The sequence below is a fragment of the Hyla sarda genome, chromosome 2, assembly GCF_029499605.1.
Source record: "Hyla sarda isolate aHylSar1 chromosome 2, aHylSar1.hap1, whole genome shotgun sequence".
NCBI lineage: Eukaryota > Metazoa > Chordata > Amphibia > Anura > Hylidae > Hyla > Hyla sarda.
The window spans coordinates 21,023,615-21,044,840 of record NC_079190.1 but is presented as its reverse complement, the minus strand read 5'-3'; the positions used below and the strand labels follow the sequence as shown (position 1 = coordinate 21,044,840).

Below are 21,226 nucleotides of genomic sequence, written 5' to 3'. Positions count from 1 at the left end.
ATATTTATTAATTATTATTTTTATTATTATTTTTATTATAAAAAAAATATATATTTTTAATAATAATAAATAATAATAATAATAATAAATAAAAAAAATATATATATATATATATCTGAACGTGTGTGAACACACCTCTAAGAAAGTTAAACGTTGTCAGAGTTTCGAGTGAACCGTGCCGGAATGCTTAACAATAGCTGCTTGACTTTGCATGGGACAACACTGAATGTGGTAATGCTACAAAGTAAACCTTAAAAAAAAAAAAAAAAAATACAAAAATACAAAAAAAATAACACAACATAAAACCTCCACCTATAAACTTACTTCAACCACATGTAACAATGCAAGAATAATAAATAAATAGCCTAAAACATGCTCAGTCTCATAACAATACACACAAAGTGCAGCTACAACAATATAAAACCTACACATAATGCAAGAAAAAAAAAATTGCTCAGCCTCATAATACACAAAGTGCAGCTACAACATAAAGCCTCCACCTATAAACTTAAACCACACATAACGCAAGAAAAAAACTAAAAAAAAATAAAATTGCTCAGTCTCATAACAATACACACACACACACACACACACACACACAAGAAGTGCAGCTACAACAACATAAAACCTCCACCTATTAACTTAAACCATACGTAACAATGCAAGAAAAAAAATTAAATAAATAAATAGATCAGTCTCATAACAATACACACAAAAAGTGCAGCTACAACAACATAAAACCTCCACCTATTAACTTACTTCAACCACATGTAACAATGCAAGAAAGAAATACAAATAATAAATACATAAATAGCTCAGTCTCATAACAATACACACTAAAAGTGCAGCTACAACCTACTGTAATAGACAGTGCACCGGATGGGGGGTACTCACTGCAGCTCTCCCAGGTTGTGCTCCTATTCCGCCCCCTTCAGATGTCAGGTATTAAGTAGATTTCCTATTGATTGAGCAGTGATCCCTCCAGGAGGCTGCAGTCTATAGTCCTTACTGAAGTCCTGAGAGCAGCTCAGCAGGAGAATGGGAGGGGATAGCTATACACTATATACCAATAAGGAGCCTGCCTGCCCCTGGGCCAGTGGTGACTAATAAGGAGAGGATTGTCGTTCCTGCTGCAGCACCTCTCCCCGTACCCTGCCCCTGCCCCTTTACCCCCAGGCGGCCAATGTCACATACCTGCGGACTGCAACTGTGTCTACCTTGCAGAGGTCAGGAATGCAGCAGAGATTCCCACTGCAATGGTCGGGGTTGTTCTACTGGTTGGGCTCGCTTGCTCAGTCTACGGCGTGCTTGCTCAAAAAGAACATGTAGGCTGCAGAACCTCCCAGGGGTCCCTATTCCAGACCTGGGCCATACATCTGGTTAGGGTGCATTCACCACACCATGCTTTTGCAATACAGTTCCCGTATATGTTTTCAATTTGAAAACCGTACGGAACCGTATTGAAAACTGTATGCATTGCCTCTCCATTGAAAACCGTATGCCAAAAGATGCATCCGGTTGTGTCCATTTTGTGCCTGGGTTCACATGATGTTTTAGGCAATACGGTACCGCATACGGCTGGGGGGGGGGCTTAAATCGGGCGATCCCTTATCCCTGCCGTATGCAGCCCGTATGTAATGTATTTCAATGAGACATTTTTGCCCCTTATGCGGTTTTCTCACCAGACCTAAAATCGTGGTTTACCAAAGTTTTAGGTCCAGTTAGAGCACCGTATACGGGGCAAAAATGAGCCATCTAGAGTCGGCTCATTGAAATAAATTACATACGAGTGCCCGGTTTTAGAACCCCCCCAGCGGTTCCGTATTGCCTAAAACGTGATGTGAACCCAGCCTTATATGGTTTTATCCGTTTTTTTCCCATACCCAAAACCGTAGCCCACCATAGTTTTTGGTCCTGGTGAAAAACCGTATTGAAAACGTATACGGTTATTTTAATATGGGAGTCAATGGGAACCGTATAGAACCGTATGTGCGTACGGTCCCAGCCAGTTTGCGCAATACGGTTTTTGTCTTTCCAATTCCGCCGTGAGCACGGTGCAGCAGAATCCCATTGAAAACAATGTGCTAGGACCGCAAGGGAATGCGCCGTCTCCATAGACGCCAATACATTTCATGTGTCCTATTTTTTCTGCGGACACCGTAATTTGAATTTTCGCGCCAGATGTTTCCGGTACAGAAATTCTGCCATGTGAACAGCGCAGCAGAATTCCATTGAAATCAATGGGACACTGCTGCTGCGGAATTCCAATGCAGAATTCCACTCAGAAATTCTGCCAAGTGAACATAACCTGAGGCTATGTTCGCACAACAGAATGTCTGTGTGGAATTCTGCAGGAATGTTCAACACGGACATACCGCTGCAGCAGAGTCCCATTGATAAAATAGGATTCTTATGCACTGTTCACACGGCAGAATTTCTATGTAAGATGTTTCTGCTGCGGAAATTCAGAGTCTGGCGTCCCCAAGGAGAGGCATTGCCGTCTATGTGATGGCTCGTTTTCGAGCGGTCCTATCGCCTGCCGGGTTAGTCAAATGTGTGGAAAGTCTGCACGTGTTTTCCATGTGGACATTCCGCATATTTTTCACTGTGTGAACCTGGCTGTAGAGTCTGCTGCAACGGAATTTCTAAGTTTTTTGTCCGGATTACACTTGGAGATTCTGTCATGTGAACATAGCCGTGTGCTACGATCGCTGGATCGTTTCCCTAAGGCTAGGTTAACACCACCTTTTTGATGTCCCCTAAACTTATACGTTTTTAAGAAAAATAAAAACATATACAGTAATATATGCTGTATGCACTACAGCAGAATTAGCATTTTGAATATTCGCGCTCAACACTAATAGTTGTATCGGTAATCACTCTATTACTGTAACTCACCAGGAATGTAATCACTTTGGGGGAGTATTCATCAATTCTTGTGCTGAGGAAAAATTGACCAGTTGCCCATGGAAACCAATCAAATCACTTCTTTCATTTTTCAGAGGCCTTTTTCCATAATGAAAGAAGCGATCTGATTGGTTGCTATTGGCAACTGGTCAACTTTTACTCTGCACAGGTTTTAACAAATCTCCCCCACGTTGCGGTTAGCTGCACTTCTTTTGGTTAGTACCATGCGAGGGGTACATGTCAACCCCAGAAATGGAGTGGTCTGCATGGAAGAGGGTTCCAGGACTCCTCAACAAATATGATTTACCATCTTAGTAAGAATGACCCAAAGCAGCTCTTGTTCTTACCAGGTAGGGATGTATCTAGGAGGTCCGGGGTGCCAACAAGATACTTTGCCTTAGCTTATGTTTATGTGGTAGCCCAGTACAGGAATTGCACCCCTACACCCTTGCTGCCCTCTCAGGCAGACTCCATTCAGTGACCCCTGGGCCTTTCTTTTGTCTGTATTACCTAAATAGTTAACTACCACCTATTGAAAGAGCTTTATTGTCCGTTCAGTCATTTCAAGTCATACAATAATAAATTACAATCACACAAAGCATGACAGTACAATACACACCAAAGGTTCCCTAAGCTATACATCGAACATCATGCTACTCTAACACTCCGCTCAATCCTGCAATAGAAAAGCACTAGAGATCAAATAACAAAACAATACAATCTGTGATCGGGGTAGGGGCGTGGGCTATGGGGTGGGGCTGGGGGCGTGGGGGTATGGGCGACTATGTGGGGGTAGGGAGGGGGCGGATCACAGGGCTGTATCTTCAAGGAGACATGGGGAAGGGGAGGGGTCTTCACTCCTCTTCTTCCTCATCGACGGCCGGTCTGTCCAAGATGGAATAGTCTCTAAGCAGGCTCTTGATGAACCTGCGGCAGTCCCGGACGGACATATTCTCCCTGTTGATCACTAGGCGGTTCCTGGCAAGCCACACTGCGTCCTTAAAACAGTTCATAAGGCGCCAGGCCTCCTGGATGGCCTCCACGTCGTGGGTCCCAGGGAACAGACCGTAAAGCACTGAATGGTACGATAGGCAGTTCCTGGGTACGGAGTCTCTGAGTTCATGTTCCAGGGCGTCCAACAGACCCTGTGCAAAGGGGCACTGCCAAAACACGTGCAAAGATGTTTCCTCCTTGTAGGGGCACCGGGGGCAGTACCGGGTTCTGCACAGGTCGTGGGCATGCATGAACGACCTGAGGGAGAGACCTCCCTTGACGGCCATCCACGACAAGTCCTTGAGTCCGTTGGTAAGCCGCTTTGAAGCCACATTAGTCCAAACTGTCTCTGCAGTGGCTGCGGGGAGTCCCGGAACCAGCTCAATAAAGTCCTCAGCTCGGATGAGCTTGTAGATTGTCTTCAGCTTCCATAGGTCAGGTTTCAGTCCCTCCAGCTGGTGCTCCCTTACAAACCGGACAACATCCCCATAGAACCAGGGAGCATCCCAGTTGTAAGGGATGGAGCTGTCCCACTTGTTCCAGCCCAGCTGTCTACAGAGGGGCATGAGAAACAAGCGAGACATGGACCTGCCCGCTGAGCCAATCTTTTCAACAAGAGTCCACTGCATGCTGACACATGCAAAGGAGGTGCTCAGCAGAGTGGGGATATTGGGTATCCCCTTCCCACCCTTGCGAGGCTCCTTATACATCACAGTCCGCTTGACTCTGTCCATTTTGCCCCAGATGAAGCGAAACACTATCCGTGTGATGGCCTTGCAAACGGTGGTATGGGGAGGCCAGGCCTGTGTGGTATATTGGAGCACAGGCAAAACTTCACTCCGCAGGACAAGTGTTTTGCCCTCAATGGAGAGCTTTCTGGAGCTTCACAGTCCGATCTTAGAGTTCATCTTTCCTAGTCTGTCTTGCCAAGACTTGAGGGCCACTCCTTCCTTGCCAAATCAGACTCCGAGAATTTGAATGAAGTCCGGCTTAAGAGTAAAGGGGAAGGGGGCGGAAGAAGCCAGGTCCACTCTCCGAAGAGCATGGTCTCTTGACTTTTGCCCCTGAAGCTTTGCCGAAGTCCTCGCAGGTCTGGACGAGTGCAGTCACCGAACGCTGGTCAGCGCAGAAGACGGTCACGTCGTCCATGTAGAGCGAGCACTTGACCTCGTAGCTATCTGGTCCTGGTGCGGTGATCCCTCTGATCTCTCCATTCTGCCGGATAGTCTCAGCGAAGAGCTCTATAACACAAACAAACAAAAAGAGGGCAGCCTTGTCTAACCCCTGAAAAGATAGAAAAGGGGTCAGTCTTCCAGCCGTTCACCAACACCGTGCTGTAAATATCAAAATACATGACGTTAACAAACGAGCAAAACATCTTCCCCAGACCCAGCTTGCGTAAAGCCCTGCCCATGAAAGCGTGGGAGACACGGTCAAACGCCTTCTCCTGATCCAAACTGACCAGGGCGGCGTGGGCACGACGGTCCTGGATGTAATAGACCGTGTCTCTCACAAGGGCGAGGCTGTCGGTAATCCTGCAACCAGGAATGCCGAAGGTCTGGTCCGGATGAACGATCTGCCCGATGACAGATTTCAGCCTGTTGGCCAGCACCTTGGCGAGGATCTTGTAGTCCACGTTCAGGAGAGAGATGGGACGCCAGTTTTTCAGGTCACATCTCTCCCCCTTCGGCTTATACAAGATCGTGATCATCCCTTCCCTCAACGACGGAGGCATTCTGCCCCCCACCACCATCTCCTCGTACACCTCCAACAGGTCCGGACAGATCAGGTCACCCAGCGCTACATAGAGCTCGTCCGGGAGACCGTCACTGCCCAGGGTCCTGCTTAAAGGCTTAAAGGATTTAGTGGCAGAGAGCAGCTCCCCTACCGTCAAGGGATCGTCCATAGCCGCTGCACCTGCAGGATCAACAACGTTAGTGATACCTGACAGGAACCTCTCGGCGGCTTCGGGGTCGGATGACTTGGGGGCGTAGAGGTTGCCGTAGAAGTCGGAGATGACCCCCATCACTTCCTCCTTGCCCCTCCTCATGTGTCCGGTCTCATCTCGTAGTTCAGTTAGGGGCGTGTGGCCAGCATGGAGCTTCCTGAAAAAGAAAGAGTTACACTTCTCACCCTTGGAACGAAAGACGATTCGCTTGAATTCCTCCTCAAAGTGCCTTTTCAAGCTCTTTTTGGTCTCCTCCAGCTCCTCCCTGAAGTCCCAGCCACATTGGAGCAGGTCCTGCAGGGACCGCAGCTCGTGCTGCAGTTTCCTGAAGTCCCACTTCTTCGCACACACCTGTTGTCTGCCTTTTGCCTGAAAGAAACAACAGAACTCGACTTTAACATATTCCCACCAATCGCTGATGCAGTTAAACAAACATTTGTCATTACGCCATACAAGGTACGCATCCCTAAGTTCCTCCATGACCTCCCTCTACTCCAACAGGGCACAATTCAACTTCCAGGAGCCTGGGCAAGGTGGGAAACCATGGCCCAGATTCCCCTGAAATCGAATGGCCCTGTGGTCAGAGAAGAAGCAGGGGACCATAGAGTACGACACCTTTCTGACTGCTCTCGAAGTGAAGATGAAGTCTATCCGAGAACGGAGTGAGCCATCGGGGCGGCTCCACATATAGTTTACGGAGCCGTTCCCGATGGACCCAACAACGTCCTGCAAGGATGCCTCTGTCACCATCTCAATCAGCAGCTTAGACGTCACGTCCAGGTTGGCGGATGTGCCAGAACTGCGCAGGGGAAGGGGCGGGAGGCTCAGGGGAGGGACGGGGAAGGGGTGGTGGCTTTCGCCTTCTTACCCTCCTTGGTCGGCTTGGCCATCCGTGCTGCTGGCTCCGGAGCTGGGGCTGGCTTCGGTGCTCTTGCTGCCACAGAGGCCCATGTTCTCTCCCTCTGGGGGCAGTCCTTGTAGCTGTGGGCTGCCAATCCGCAGAGGTTGCAGGTCTTGCTCTTGTGGCAATCCTTAGTCGTGTGACCTGTCACACGGCAAAACCTGCAGGCATCCTCCTTACAGTCCTTGCCCTCGTGGCCCATCTTGCCACATCTCCTGCAGGTCTGCGGTATGTCCGGGTAGAAGATAAGTCCTGTGGAGTTGCCCAAGGAGAATGCCGGTGGCAGGTGCTGTAGTCCATCTGGAGAAGCAAGGTTCTTATTCAGTCTGACGACCAAAGACCACTTGCAGGTCCAGTATCCAAGGGAGTTAAGGATGCGGGTGGGCTCCCTCACCACGGTATAGAAGCGCTTCAGGAAGGTTGAGATGTCCGTGCCTGGGGTGTGTGGGTTCCGCATTGAGACCGTCACCCGCCTCTCCTCTCTTTGAATATGGCAGTTGATCACAAAGCGAGAGAAAGGGGATTCGGGACTCGCCGCTTTCACCGCCTCCCTATCTTCTACAGGTCCCAATGGTGGCAAAGGTGATATAGAATATTCCGGACATGAACGTTGCTATTCCAAGGGTATCAGCCGTGGAGAAGCCTTGATCCGCCAGCATCTTCTTGCAGAACACGTCGTGGGACATGTCCGGCACCTTTCCGTCCACAGGCTTCAGCTTCAAGGCAACAGTCTGCCTCATCCAGGGCTCCAGGGTTGGAGCTTCAAGGTTGGGGATTCTGCCGCCCTTCTGCCTTGCTGTGGTGGAGGTTGAAGCTTGCTTTGCAATATATTTTTATTCAACATTTTCAGAATAACACAAAAACATATCAGAAATATCACGATCCCCATCTGGGAAAATAACGGACCGCGATCCAACATACAATACAATAACTGTCTTAAAAATGACAAATACTGAGGTGCTGTAGTGAAGTGATGCAGGATTCCCTCTCTCCCCAAGGATTCAATAAGCTTAATCCTTACAGTCTAAACTGAATCAGGAAGCTGTAATGCCCCCAGCGTCCCTTTCAATGATTCCGTAAGGTACCATGTGGTGTGTCTAAAAGGATATACAATGTCGGCTACCTCCCGGGGATTATAGTGTGTAACAATGAACGGTGTCCACTTTTCGAAGAAACGTGCCGTGCCAGAGTTGCAATGGCGTTCAGCATCCAATCTGTCTACCCCTAAAAAGAACTTCAATTGAGTTATCAATAATTGCAGGTCCGGTACCCGGTCCTCCAACCACCGGAGAAACAAGCATCGGAGAGCAACCAGCAAGACCACATGTATTATTTTAGGGATCCTCTGGATCCCCGTCCGATCCTCCTCCGGAGGACGAAGCTGGTGAAATATAAGGGTCTGAACCTTAAAAGGAAGACTTACCCGCCAGTGGTCTCTGATGTAGGAGCAGATCGAGCGCCAGTAGCCAGCCGAGTGAGCACAGTCCCAGATCCCGTGAAAAAGATTTGTCATAGGTGTAAGACATTTGGGGCAGTGTGTTATACGCTCAGGGAAACAAGGCGACGGTGGGATATTAAAGCCGTACAAGGCTGCGTGGGAAACTTTAAAATAGGTCTCCCTCCATCGTTCATTGATAACCTGTTTACAAACCGCTTCCCATCCCGTAAGTATAGTCTCATGAATGTCTGGGTCCCCAGTCCATCTCTCCCATGTGGTAAACAGGCGTTTTGGGTCGAATTTTAAAAGTCTCCCCCGTAAAGCTAGGTATAATTGGGAAATGGAAGTCTTCCTCGGACCATCCCCTACTATGTCATCAAAAGAGTGGACAGGGGCTTCCACTGTCAGGTTCCTAAGTCGGGTCGAACAAAAGGAGTATAATTGATTTGCATAGATCAATTGAGTTTGGGGTAAAGAGAATTTTGTTACCATCTCTGCAGGTGAAAGCCATGACCTTCGATCCTCGTCCCACAAATCACTAGCCCTCAAAACCCCCTCCCTCTCCCAAAGAGCAAGCCAGGTAGATGAAGTCCCTTGAGAGAATTCAGGGTGTCCTCTGAGTGGCATTCGCTTGGATAACAAGTGCGATAGGCCAAAAGTCTTACGGAGTTCCTTCCATGTAATAATGGTATCCCTAAGGACCTGCGAGCTCTTGACCTGCGGGGGTAGCTTAGTGTAGGAAGTATGTAGTAGGGCTGTCAATGACCACGGTGCCGCCAGCTCTCGCTCAATCAATAGGTTAGAGAAGTATGATGAATCATGCAACCAATCCATCACATTGCGGAACAAGCATACCAAGTTGTAACCCCTCACATTGGGAAGGTTGACCCCCCCTTCCATCCTACACAGCATCAACTTTTTAAGCGCAATTCTGGGTCTCTTCCCATGCCATATGAATTTAGTGAATGCTGCGTTGAGTGTCCTGACATCTACGTGCTTCAGCAATATTGGGAGTGTCTGCAGAGGGTAAAGTAGCCTGGGAAAACTTATCATCTTCACCAGATGACAACGTCCCATAAAGGACAGCGGAAGGTCTTTCCACCGTGCCAACTCGTCCACTATCTTCTTAATCACCGGGGTAAAATTCAACGCATATAGTGTATCCGCGGTTCTCCCTATCCTAATCCCCAGGTAGAGAATGGAAGAAGTGCTATAAGTGATCCCTAAATCCCCAGCCATCCGCTCCCAGTGAGGCTGGCCCTTCCCCAAAGGAAGGAGCACACTTTTGGATGCGTTCACTTTATAGCCCATGAAACCTTCCACCCCGGCTAGAAAAGACAATACCTTGGGAACATCCCGCTCTGGGTCATCCAAGAACATTAGCACATCATCTGCAAACAAGGATATTTTGAGTTCTCTGGAACCCACCGCTATACCCTTGTACGTGTCCGAAGCGAGCAAAAAGCGCGCCAAGGGTTCAATTGCTAAATCAAACAAAAGGGGCGATAGAGGACACCCCTGTCGTGTCCCTCTATGCAGTTGGATATATGGAGACAAAAAGCCCGGGGTATACACCCTGGCTGCCAGGCCAGAATAGAGGTTTTCCAGGAAACCACTGAACCTCCCTGTGATACCAAAGCGTTCTAGAACCAAATGCAACCAATCCCACCGGACATTATCGAACGCTTTTTCCGCATCTAGAGCGAGCAGTGCAGGGTGGGGCATAACCGCAGGCCTTCTGCCTACACTATCCATGACCGCTAGAACCTTCCGTATGTTCGTGACAGCTGAACGCGTTTTTACAAAACCCACTTGATGATCCCCTATCAACTCGGGCAACAGTTTCGCTAACCGGTTCGCTAATATTTTGGTAAGTAATTTAACATCCTGATTAATAAGTGATATTGGACGATAGGAGCCAGGATCTAGCGGATCCTTGCCCGGCTTGGGGAGAACCTTAATGAAGGCTAGTTTTGCTCCCGCCGACAAGTTTCCACCAGACAGGACACCATTAAAGTAAGCCGTCAGGGCAGGAGTGACCTGATCAACTAGGGGTTTATAAAATTCCCCCGGATAACCGTCCGGTCCCGGGGCCTTCCCATTGGCTAGAGATCTGATAGCCCCCCTAACCTCTTCTACTGTGATGGCTATGTTCAGCTCTCGTCGTTGGTCCTCAGACAACTTTGGGAGACTCACTTTGTCCAAAAAGTCCCGGCCCTCTGTACTTGCGTCAGGTGGAGCGGAGTACAAGTCCGCATAGTAAGCACCCAATAGAGCACTTACAGCCTTCGGGTCTCTACTAATTTGGCCCTGGGTGTCCTTCAGAGCAAGCACATGCGCGGATGAATGTGGGCCCTTCGCTAGTCTAGCCAGCAAGCGACCTGCCTTGTTTCCCTGTTTAAACAGCTGGAGATCGTAATGTGAGCGATAAACTCGCTCCCTCCTGTCTAACCATAGTTCATAGTCGGCACGTGCTGTCTGCCACGCCAGTTTATTGGGGGGGGTCGAGGAAGATACAAACTTGGAATATGCTGCGGCTAAGCGAGAACTGGCGGCCGCATGTCCCTCTTGCGACTTACGCTTTAACGTGGAATGATAGGCCATTATTTTACCTCTCAGGACTACCTTGGCTGTCTCCCAGAAAAGGGCAGGGTCCCCTTCATGTTGGGCATTGTCAGTTTGAAATTCCAGCCACCACCCCCGAAGAAGATCTTGAAAAGACTCATCCTTCGCTAAATAAGAAGGGAAGCGCCACAAAAAGTCAGTCCCCTTCGGGTGTGATTGCCGAAACTCCAACACTACAGGGGAGTGGTCAGAAATGATCAGGTCAGAGATGTCCGTTACAGTCACCCTAGGGCAAAGGGAAGGACTAATCATGAGGTAATCAATTCGGGACCAGGAATTGTGTGTGTGGGAGTAGTGCGTATACTCACGACCATCGGGATGAAAATGTCTCCAGGCATCCACCAAGCCTGTACTGGACAGAAACGGTTGCAGGACCCTGTCACTCTGTCGGATGGCCACTGGCGTCGATGTCGCCCCTCTCCTGTCCACCAGAGGATCCACCACCGAGTTCAGGTCACCTCCAACCACTACCTGCAGACCTGCTGAACTAGTTAACTCATCTGTTAGGGAACGAAAGAAAGAGGCGTTATCTCCATTCGGTGCATATACATTATAAATAGCATAAGATTGCTCGCCATGTATTAAGGAAATATGGGAAAGACGTCCCGCATCATCATGTGTATGGGAGATCAAATGGTGTTGGAATGCCTTGTGTATCAGAATCAATACACCCGCCTTTCGGTCCACCGCCGGGGAACCATACACACTACCCACCCACAACTTCCTCATTCTAGGGAAATCGGTTGCGGTCAGATGTGTCTCCTGCAAAAGAACCACATCCGGCCTCAAGCGCTTGAGATATCGAAGGATGGACATTCTCTTCTGAGGTGATCTTAGACCCTTCACATTCCACGAAACAATTCTACACATCGTGAATACAGTGAGGAAGGGTAACAGTAATGCACAGGGAGATGTAGGGACACAACACAAAAACCCACCCAAGGGAAACTCCCAGGACTATGGGCAGACAGGGGAAGAGCAGGGATCGCCAGCGCAAGTTATCGAAGTACCTCAGCACATGACAAGAGCTCGCAGAAGGGGAGCGCCACAGTAATCCTGAACCTTTCAACGTAGAGTGTGCCCCTGCCTGCGCAGCTCGTAAGAAAAAAACATTTAAATTATAAAAAAAACATGAAAAAACCATATCTGTAACTCCAACAGTGAGGGAAGCCCTGTGTGGAAAAATGGCAACCCCCTGACTGGATGTGGACTTCACTTTTTTCAGACATGAGAGGAGACAGGAACACCCCTCCCCACACCCACCCGTACACATGACCCCGCCCCACTCCCGAAACATACCCATTAACGATATACAAAGAGCCGCCATGGTCCAATCTGTAATAATGGAACAGTCCCCTCAAAATATTATGGCCAATAACTCAAAATCTCAAGTCCCAAGAGTCAAGCACGGGGGATAAGGATGAACAATACCCGTTATACAGTGCAGTCCTATATTCTCAGCCGTGGTAGAAATGAGAGTAGCTTCTATGATGTCATCCTGGATCAGCTGCTCTGCAAGACCGCATGTCCGTGTACTTTATCGGAAGCTGGGGGAAAAGAAAGAAAAAAGAGAGGGGGGGTGCGTGGAAACAATAGCTGGAAGACCGGGATTCAGTCCGGTGACGAGGATCTGCTAATACGGCTTCTGCTCCTCCGTTTTGGAGACTTCTTTCTCTTCCTTCCCTCTGCAGGTGATCGGTCCCTCCCCTCCTTACGACGGGCGGGTCTCTGTGCCAGGGGACCTTGATCTCTTGAGGGGTCCTGGCGGGCAGGTGAATGTCTTGGGTGTCTCTGGTGGTCCGCTAGCACATCTCGCAGTTCCGCCTCGGCTGCTGACGGAGTCTGGTAGGAGCGAAAAGATCCATCCGGCATGTGCACTTTTAATGTGGCTGGGTATTGCAGTTGAAAGCGGCGTTTGGCATTGTATAAGGCAGTGCAAACATTGCTGAAAGCTTTCCTTCTCTTCGCTACATCAGCCGAAAAATCTTCAAATATCAGCATCTTCTTGTTACGGAATGTCAGAGGTGTTGTGCGCTTTCGAAACGCTCTCAGGATGCTAACCTTGTCGTTGTAGTCGAGCAGTTTAAATATGACTTGACGCGGACGGCTATCTACACCCGCCTTGGAAGCAACATTACGGTCAGGCAATTTGCCTATACGGTGTGCCCTCTCCACCCTGCATTTGTGTGGCAGACCCAGCGCCTTAGGTAGATCACTCTCGCAAAAATCTTGAAGGTCCGCAGGAAGGAGCGACTCAGTAACGCCTACCAAACGCAGATTGCTGCGCCGTGAACGGTTCTCTAAATCTTCCAGCTTTCCGCTAACATAGCATAAATCTGTGTCCATTTGGCGCAATTTAGTAACCAGGCCGCTGTTCTCATCCTCAAGCGCAACAATTCTATGCTCCATCTCGCCAATGCGGCCCTCCTGAGCGCCCAAATCCGTGCGTATCTGCGTTAGGGTGTCACGTATGGTATTTTCTAAAGTTCTCTGTATCGTGGGGGTGATGAGAGAAACTAGCGCTGCGGCCAGTGCCTGTAGATCAGGGTGGGCCGATAAACCCCCCACAGAGGGTCCTGCGGCCATGGCATCTGAGAGCTGGACCCCCAGACCAGGGGACTCTGCAAGTTGAGAGAACAGGAGTTGTGTTACGCCGAGCGCTCCGGGTCCCCGCTCCTCCCCGGAGCGCTCGCTTCACTCTCTCCGCTGCAGCGCTCCGGTCACGTCCTCTGACCCGGGGCGCTGCGATCCCGCTGCCAGCCGGGATGCGATTCGCGATGCGGGTAGCGCCCGCTCGCGATGCGCACCCCGGCTCCCCTACCTGACTCGCTCCCCGTCTGTTCTGTCCCGGCGCGCGCGGCCCCGCTCCCTAGGGCGCGCGCGCGCCGGGTCTCTGCGATTTAAAGGGCCACTGCGCCGCTGATTGGCGCAGTGGTTCCAATTAGGGTAATCACCTGTGCACTTCCCTATATTACCTCACTTCCCTTGCACTCCCTTGCCGGATCTTGTTGCCTTAGTGCCAGTGAAAGCGTTCCTTGTGTGTTCCTTGCCTGTGTTTCCAGACCTTCTGCCGTTGCCCCTGACTACGATCCTTGCTGCCTGCCCCGACCTTCTGCTACGTCCGACCTTGCTTCTGCCTACTCCCTTGTACCGCGCCTATCTTCAGCAGCCAGAGAGGTGAGCCGTTGCTAGTGGATACGACCTGGTCACTACCGCCGCAGCAAGACCATCCCGCTTTACGGCGGGCTCTGGTGAAAACCAGTAGTGGCTTAGAACCGGTCCACTAGCACGGTCCACGCCAATCCCTCTCTGGCACAGAGGATCCACTACCTGCCAGCCGGCATCGTGACAGTAGATCCGGCCATGGATCCCGCTGAAGTTCCTCTGCCAGTTGTCGCTGACCTCACCACGGTGGTCGCCCAGCAGTCACAACAGATAGCGCAACAAGGCCAACAGCTGTCTCAACTGACCGTTATGCTACAACAGTTACTACCACGGCTTCAGCAGTCATCTCCTCCGCCAGCTCCTGCACCTCCTCCGCAGCGAGTGGCCGCTCCTGGGATACGCTTATCCTTGCCGGATAAATTTGATGGGGACTCTAAGTTTTGCCGTGGCTTTCTTTCCCAATGTTCCCTGCATCTGGAGATGATGTCGGACCTGTTTCCCACTGAAAGGTCTAAGGTGGCTTTCGTAGTCAGTCTTCTGTCCGGAAAAGCCCTGTCATGGGCCACACCGCTCTGGGACCGCAATGACCCCGTCACTGCCTCTGTACACTCCTTCTTCTCGGAAATCCGAAGTGTCTTTGAGGAACCTGCCCGAGCCTCTTCTGCTGAGACTGCCCTGTTGAACCTGGTCCAGGGTAATTCTTCCGTTGGCGAGTATGCCGTACAATTCCGTACACTTGCTTCAGAATTGTCCTGGAATAATGAGGCCCTCTGCGCGACCTTCAAAAAAGGCCTATCCAGCAACATTAAAGATGTTCTGGCCGCACGAGAAATCCCTGCTAATCTACATGAACTCATTCACCTAGCCACTCGCATTGACATGCGTTTTTCTGAAAGGCGCCAGGAACTCCGCCAAGATATGGACTCTGTTCGCACGAGGCGTTTCGTCTCCTCGGCTCCTCTCTCCTCTGGTCCCCTGCAATCTGTTCCTGTGCCTCCCGCCGTGGAGGCTATGCAGGTCGACCGGTCTCGCCTGACACCTCAAGAGAGGACACGACGCCGTATGGAGAACCTCTGCCTGTACTGTGCTAGTACCGAACACTTCCTGAGGGATTGTCCTATCCGTCCTCCCCGCCTGGAAAGACGTACGCTGACTCCGCACAAAGGTGAGACAGTCCTTGATGTCTACTCTGCTTCTCCACGTCTTACTGTGCCTGTGCGGATGTCTGCCTCTGCCTTCTCCTTCCCTGCTGTGGCCTTCTTGGACTCTGGATCTGCAGGAAATTTTATTTTGGCCTCTCTCGTCAACAGGTTCAACATCCCGGTGACCAGTCTCGCCAGACCCCTCTACATCAATTGTGTAAATAATGAAAGATTGGACTGTACCATACGTTTCCGCACGGAGCCCCTTCTTATGAGCATCGGATCTCATCATGAGAGGATTGAACTTTTGGTCCTCCCCAATTGCACCTCGGAAATTCTCCTTGGACTTCCCTGGCTTCAACTTCATTCCCCTACCCTGGATTGGTCCACTGGGGAGATCAAGAGTTGGGGGTCCTCTTGTTCCAAGAACTGTCTAAAACCGGTTCCCAGTAACCCTTGCCGTAACTCTGTGGTTCCTCCAGTAACCGGTCTCCCTAAGGCCTATATGGACTTCGCGGATGTTTTCTGCAAAAAACAAGCTGAGACACTACCTCCTCACAGGCCTTATGATTGCCCTATCGACCTCCTCCCGGGTACTACTCCACCCCGGGGCAGAATTTATCCTCTCTCTGCCCCAGAGACTCTTGCCATGTCCGAATACGTCCAGGAGAATCTAAAGAAGGGCTTTATCCGTAAATCCTCCTCTCCTGCCGGAGCCGGATTTTTCTTTGTGTCCAAAAAAGATGGCTCCCTACGTCCTTGCATTGACTACCGCGGTCTTAATAAAATCACGGTTAAGAACCGCTACCCCTTACCCCTCATCTCTGAACTCTTTGATCGCCTCCAAGGTGCCCACATCTTCACTAAATTGGACTTAAGAGGCGCCTATAACCTCATCCGCATCAGAGAGGGGGACGAGTGGAAAACGGCATTTAACACCAGAGATGGACACTTTGAGTATCTGGTCATGCCCTTTGGACTGTGCAACGCCCCTGCCGTCTTCCAAGACTTTGTCAATGAAATTTTTCGTGATCTGTTATACTCCTGTGTTGTTGTATATCTGGACGATATCCTAATTTTTTCTGCCAATCTAGAAGAACACCGCCAGCATGTCCGTATGGTTCTTCAGAGACTTCGTGACAACCAACTCTATGCCAAAATTGAGAAATGTCTGTTTGAATGCCAATCTCTTCCTTTTCTAGGATATTTGGTCTCTGGCCAGGGACTACAGATGGATCCAGACAAACTCTCTGCCGTCTTAGATTGGCCACGCCCCTCCGGACTCCGTGCTATCCAACGCTTTTTGGGGTTCGCCAATTATTACAGGCAATTTATTCCACATTTTTCTACCATTGTGGCTCCTATCGTGGCTTTAACCAAAAAAAGTGCTGATCCCAAGTCCTGGCCTCCTCAAGCAGAAGACGCCTTTAAACGACTCAAGTCTGCCTTTTCTTCGGCTCCCGTCCTCTCCAGACCTGACCCTTCCAAACCCTTCCTATTGGAGGTTGATGCCTCCTCAGTGGGAGCTGGAGCTGTTCTTCTACAAAAAAATTCTTCCGGGCATGCTGTCACTTGTGGTTTTTTCTCTAGGACCTTCTCTCCAGCGGAGAGGAACTACTCCATCGGGGATCGAGAGCTTCTAGCCATTAAATTAGCACTTGAGGAATGGAGGCATCTGCTGGAGGGATCAAGTTCTCCTGTTATTATCTACACCGACCACAAGAACCTCTCCTACCTCCAGTCTGCCCAACGGCTGAATCCTCGCCAGGCCCGGTGGTCTCTGTTCTTTGCCCGATTTAATTTTGAGATTCACTTTCGTCCTGCCGATAAGAACATTAGGGCCGATGCTCTCTCTCGTTCCTCGGATGCCTCAGAAGTTGATCTCCCTCCGCAACACATCATTCCACCTGACTGCCTGATCTCCACTTCTCCTGCCTCCATCAGGCAGACTCCTCCAGGGAAGACCTTTGTTTCTCCACGCCAACGCCTCGGAATCCTCAAATGGGGTCACTCCTCCCATCTCGCAGGTCATGCGGGCATCAAGAAATCTGTGCAACTCATCTCCCGCTTCTATTGGTGGCCGACTCTGGAGACGGATGTTGGGGACTTTGTGCGAGCCTGCACTATCTGTGCCCGGGATAAGACTCCTCGCCAGAAGCCCGCTGGTTTTCTTCATCCTCTGCCTGTCCCCGAACAGCCTTGGTCTCTGATTGGTATGGATTTTATTACTGATTTACCCCCTTCCCGTGGCAACACTGTTATTTGGGTGGTCGTTGATCGATTCTCCAAAATGGCACATTTCATCCCTCTTCCTGGTCTTCCTTCTGCGCCTCAGTTGGCTAAACAATTTTTTGTACACATTTTTCGTCTTCACGGGTTGCCTACGCAGATTGTCTCGGATAGAGGTGTCCAATTCGTGTCTAAATTCTGGAGGGCTCTTTGTAAACAACTCAAGATTAAATTAAATTTTTCCTCTGCATATCATCCCCAGTCCAATGGACAAGTAGAAAGAATTAACCAGATCTTGGGTGATTATTTGCGACATTTTGTTTCCTCCCGCCAGGATGACTGGGCAGATCTCCTTCCATGGGCCGAATTCTCGTATAACTTCAGGGTCTCTGAATCTTCCTCCAAATCCCCATTTTTCGTGGTGTACGGCCGTCACCCTCTTCCCCCCCTCCCTACCCCCTTGCCCTCTGGTCTGCCCGCTGTGGATGAAATTTCTCGTGACCTTTCCATTATATGGAGAGAGACCCAAAATTCTCTCTTACAGGCTTCTTCACGCATGAAGAGGTTCGCGGATAAGAAAAGAAGAGCTCCCCCCGTTTTTTCCCCTGGAGACAAGGTATGGCTCTCCGCTAAATATGTCCGCTTCCGTGTCCCTAGCTACAAGTTGGGACCACGCTATCTTGGTCCTTTCAAAATTTTGTGTCAAATTAATCCTGTCTCTTATAAACTTCTTCTTCCTCCTTCTCTTCGTATCCCTAATGCCTTTCACGTCTCTCTTCTCAAACCACTCATCCTCAACCGTTTTTCTCCCAAATCTGTTCCTCCCACTCCTGTTTCCGGCTCCTCGGACGTCTTCTCGGTCAAGGAAATTTTGGCTGCCAAAAAGGTCAGAGGGAAAAATTTTTTTTTAGTAGACTGGGAGGGTTGTGGTCCTGAAGAGAGATCCTGGGAACCTGAGGACAACATCCTTGACAAAAGTCTGCTCCTCAGGTTCTCAGGCTCCAAGAAGAGGGGGAGACCCAAGGGGGGGGGTACTGTTACGCCGAGCGCTCCGGGTCCCCGCTCCTCCCCGGAGCGCTCGCTTCACTCTCTCCGCTGCAGCGCTCCGGTCACGTCCTCTGACCCGGGGCGCTGCGATCCCGCTGCCAGCCGGGATGCGATTCGCGATGCGGGTAGCGCCCGCTCGCGATGCGCACCCCGGCTCCCCTACCTGACTCGCTCCCCGTCTGTTCTGTCCCGGCGCGCGCGGCCCCGCTCCCTAGGGCGCGCGCGCGCCGGGTCTCTGCGATTTAAAGGGCCACTGCGCCGCTGATTGGCGCAGTGGTTCCAATTAGGGTAATCACCTGTGCACTTCCCTATATTACCTCACTTCCCTTGCACTCCCTTGCCGGATCTTGTTGCCTTAGTGCCAGTGAAAGCGTTCCTTGTGTGTTCCTTGCCTGTGTTTCCAGACCTTCTGCCGTTGCCCCTGACTACGATCCTTGCTGCCTGCCCCGACCTTCTGCTACGTCCGACCTTGCTTCTGCCTACTCCCTTGTACCGCGCCTATCTTCAGCAGCCAGAGAGGTGAGCCGTTGCTAGTGGATACGACCTGGTCACTACCGCCGCAGCAAGACCATCCCGCTTTGCGGCGGGCTCTGGTGAAAACCAGTAGTGGCTTAGAACCGGTCCACTAGCACGGTCCACGCCAATCCCTCTCTGGCACAGAGGATCCACTACCTGCCAGCCGGCATCGTGACAAGTTGGCTACCAGTCACTTCCATTGCAGCAGAAATAGAGGCGCCGTTTGTGGTCTCGTGCTGAGGGGTAGGGGGGCGGGGGGGCCCAGAGGGCGCAGGAGATGTGTGCAATCCAGAGACCGCCGGGCCCTGAGGTCCCTTGTGGACAAATTTATCCATGACTTGGCTGTTATGTCCGTTATGTAGTCACTCCCTATAGCCAGTGTGGGAATGCCCTGTTGCAATAGCAGCTCAGCAGGGGACAGGGAAGAATAGTCAGTGGTGGCCCAGAGGGGCCAAGATGGCGCTGAGTGGCGCTGTGTAGGTAACCAGCTGAGTGCACCCGATGAGGGCCCCCTCTACCCGCCCCGGGGCTTGTCCTGACTGCGGGCACCAGTTTTTGTGCTCACCGGGTTTTCCGCAGTCTTCTTCAGGCCGCCCAGCTGTAATCCCGGTCCTCTCTCCGGCGCCCACTATCGCATTCAGCTTCCGGAACTCCGAGATCGCTGCGCTGTCCGGTAAAGCACGGGGAGTGAGATCTCCGCTGCTGGCTGGTCTCCGGAGCCCTCACGGGGGAGCAGGTCCGTGCAGGGACCGCGAGCGGGGCAAAGTCGCCCGGTACTGTGCCGTTCTGGGGTGTGGGGTACAGGAGCTCCGTCCCTCCGCTCCTCACATGGCCGCGCCGGAACCGGAAGTCTTGAAGCTTGCTGTGGTTGGGGCTGGACCTCCAGGCCTTGCCCTGCAGCCTCCTTGGTGGACTTGCTGGTTGAGGCCATGGCTTCTTCCAGCAGGCTTTTTTCCGCTTCCTTGCTTGTGGAGAGGCTTCGCAAAGTCTTCTTCCCCAGGTGTAAGGAGCTATGCAGATCCGGTCCCGGTGAGAGGAGCTATGCAAATCATTCTCCAGAGGAGGCGAGTTTCTTCGAAAAGATTCTGCGCCGCCTTCGTCTTCACCGAAGTTCCGGAATTCACCGCCGATTCCCTTCTTCCAAGTTCTTCGTCGGCTTCTTCCGGAGCTGCAGTCTTGAAGATCTTCTCCTTCTTCAGATGTTCCGAGGCAGGCAGGAGATGATCTTCAGGTGGTATGCTCTCGAGAATTGCGGTTCTAATAAGAACGAAAAGTACTGCAATCGTACTACGCAAAATCTCTACCACAATGCTGGGAGTTCTTCAGATCGCCTTGGTGATCATGGTATCTCCCCTGCCAGGTAAGTATCCAGGTAAGTTAACAACCACCTATGTTATTCAATGTAATGTATATTACTTGTCATATGCCTTTAAATACTATTGTCATGTGTTGTAAACAAGGAAGGTACCAGTGACCATGTGACCAACAGAGTGACCTATGGGACCCCTCCAGAGTCTTCCCCATATAAACCCTGGGTGGAGGTATTTCAGTCTCTTTGAGTGTTTGCTGAGATTCAGTACAGTCAAGTCCCAAGAGAGTGTTTGGTGTCATGAGGAGGCCTAAAGCCTACCACGCAGCCACGAATCCACAAGTCCGCTACCCCACAGGTGAACATCAAAACCTGGTAAGCTACAAACGGGGTGAAGTCTGTCTAGTCAGTCCCAGTCAAGTCAGCCAAGATAAATCTGTGTCAAGTCAGCGTGGGCCTGCATCAAATTATCCAAGTCCCAGCGAGCCCTAAAGTCCCTGAAGTCACTGGTCACCTCCTTGGGCCTGGCTTAGCTATTAAGACTGTTACACCTGTCTATCTCAGTAAAGCTGCTTGTTCCGTAACTTGACATCTGAGTCATTATTTGCCCCCGTGCCTAGCCCAGGATCCAGCGGTATACTTTCAGGTGGTGTAGAGGTTAAACCACGCCCTGGCGTCATGAACACAAGGGGTTAATGCCATCTGCCCCTATGATTATTCCATCTGTCCTCATCATACCCTCACCACAACTTTTGGCGTCACGAACAGGATATGGGTGTGCGCCTTATGCGAAAAGTACCCCCCCAGTCTGAACTGTGTCCAGTATTGCAGAGTAAAATGCATGTGTGCGACAAAAATTTAGCCAGAAAGTGTACGGGACTTTGTCAGTGAAAAGTGTTTATTCCGAGGTGTGTGTGAAATAGAGGGGGAGGTGAAGAAAAGTCTGTTATCTGCCATTGTGAACTGTCCAGGAATTGTGCCGACCATGTATAAAATTCGGTCCGAA

General features: G+C 50.7%; 1 protein-coding gene across 19 annotated transcripts in view; it reads right to left on the bottom strand.

Moving 5' to 3' along the window:
* Nucleotides 1-21,226, bottom strand: part of SYTL2 (synaptotagmin like 2) — a 168,818-nt gene that overhangs the window by 134,583 nt on the left and 13,009 nt on the right. Inside the window, exon 1 of one of the 19 annotated variants that reach the window (XM_056561325.1) lies at nt 895-985. The exons of 17 other annotated variants lie outside the window; for them this stretch is intronic. The gene's annotated coding sequence lies outside the window, so the exon portion shown is untranslated. Of the gene's footprint in view, nt 1-859; nt 986-21,226 lie in introns of those variants that run through there. One more of the 19 variants, XM_056561322.1, reaches the window with a different exon arrangement.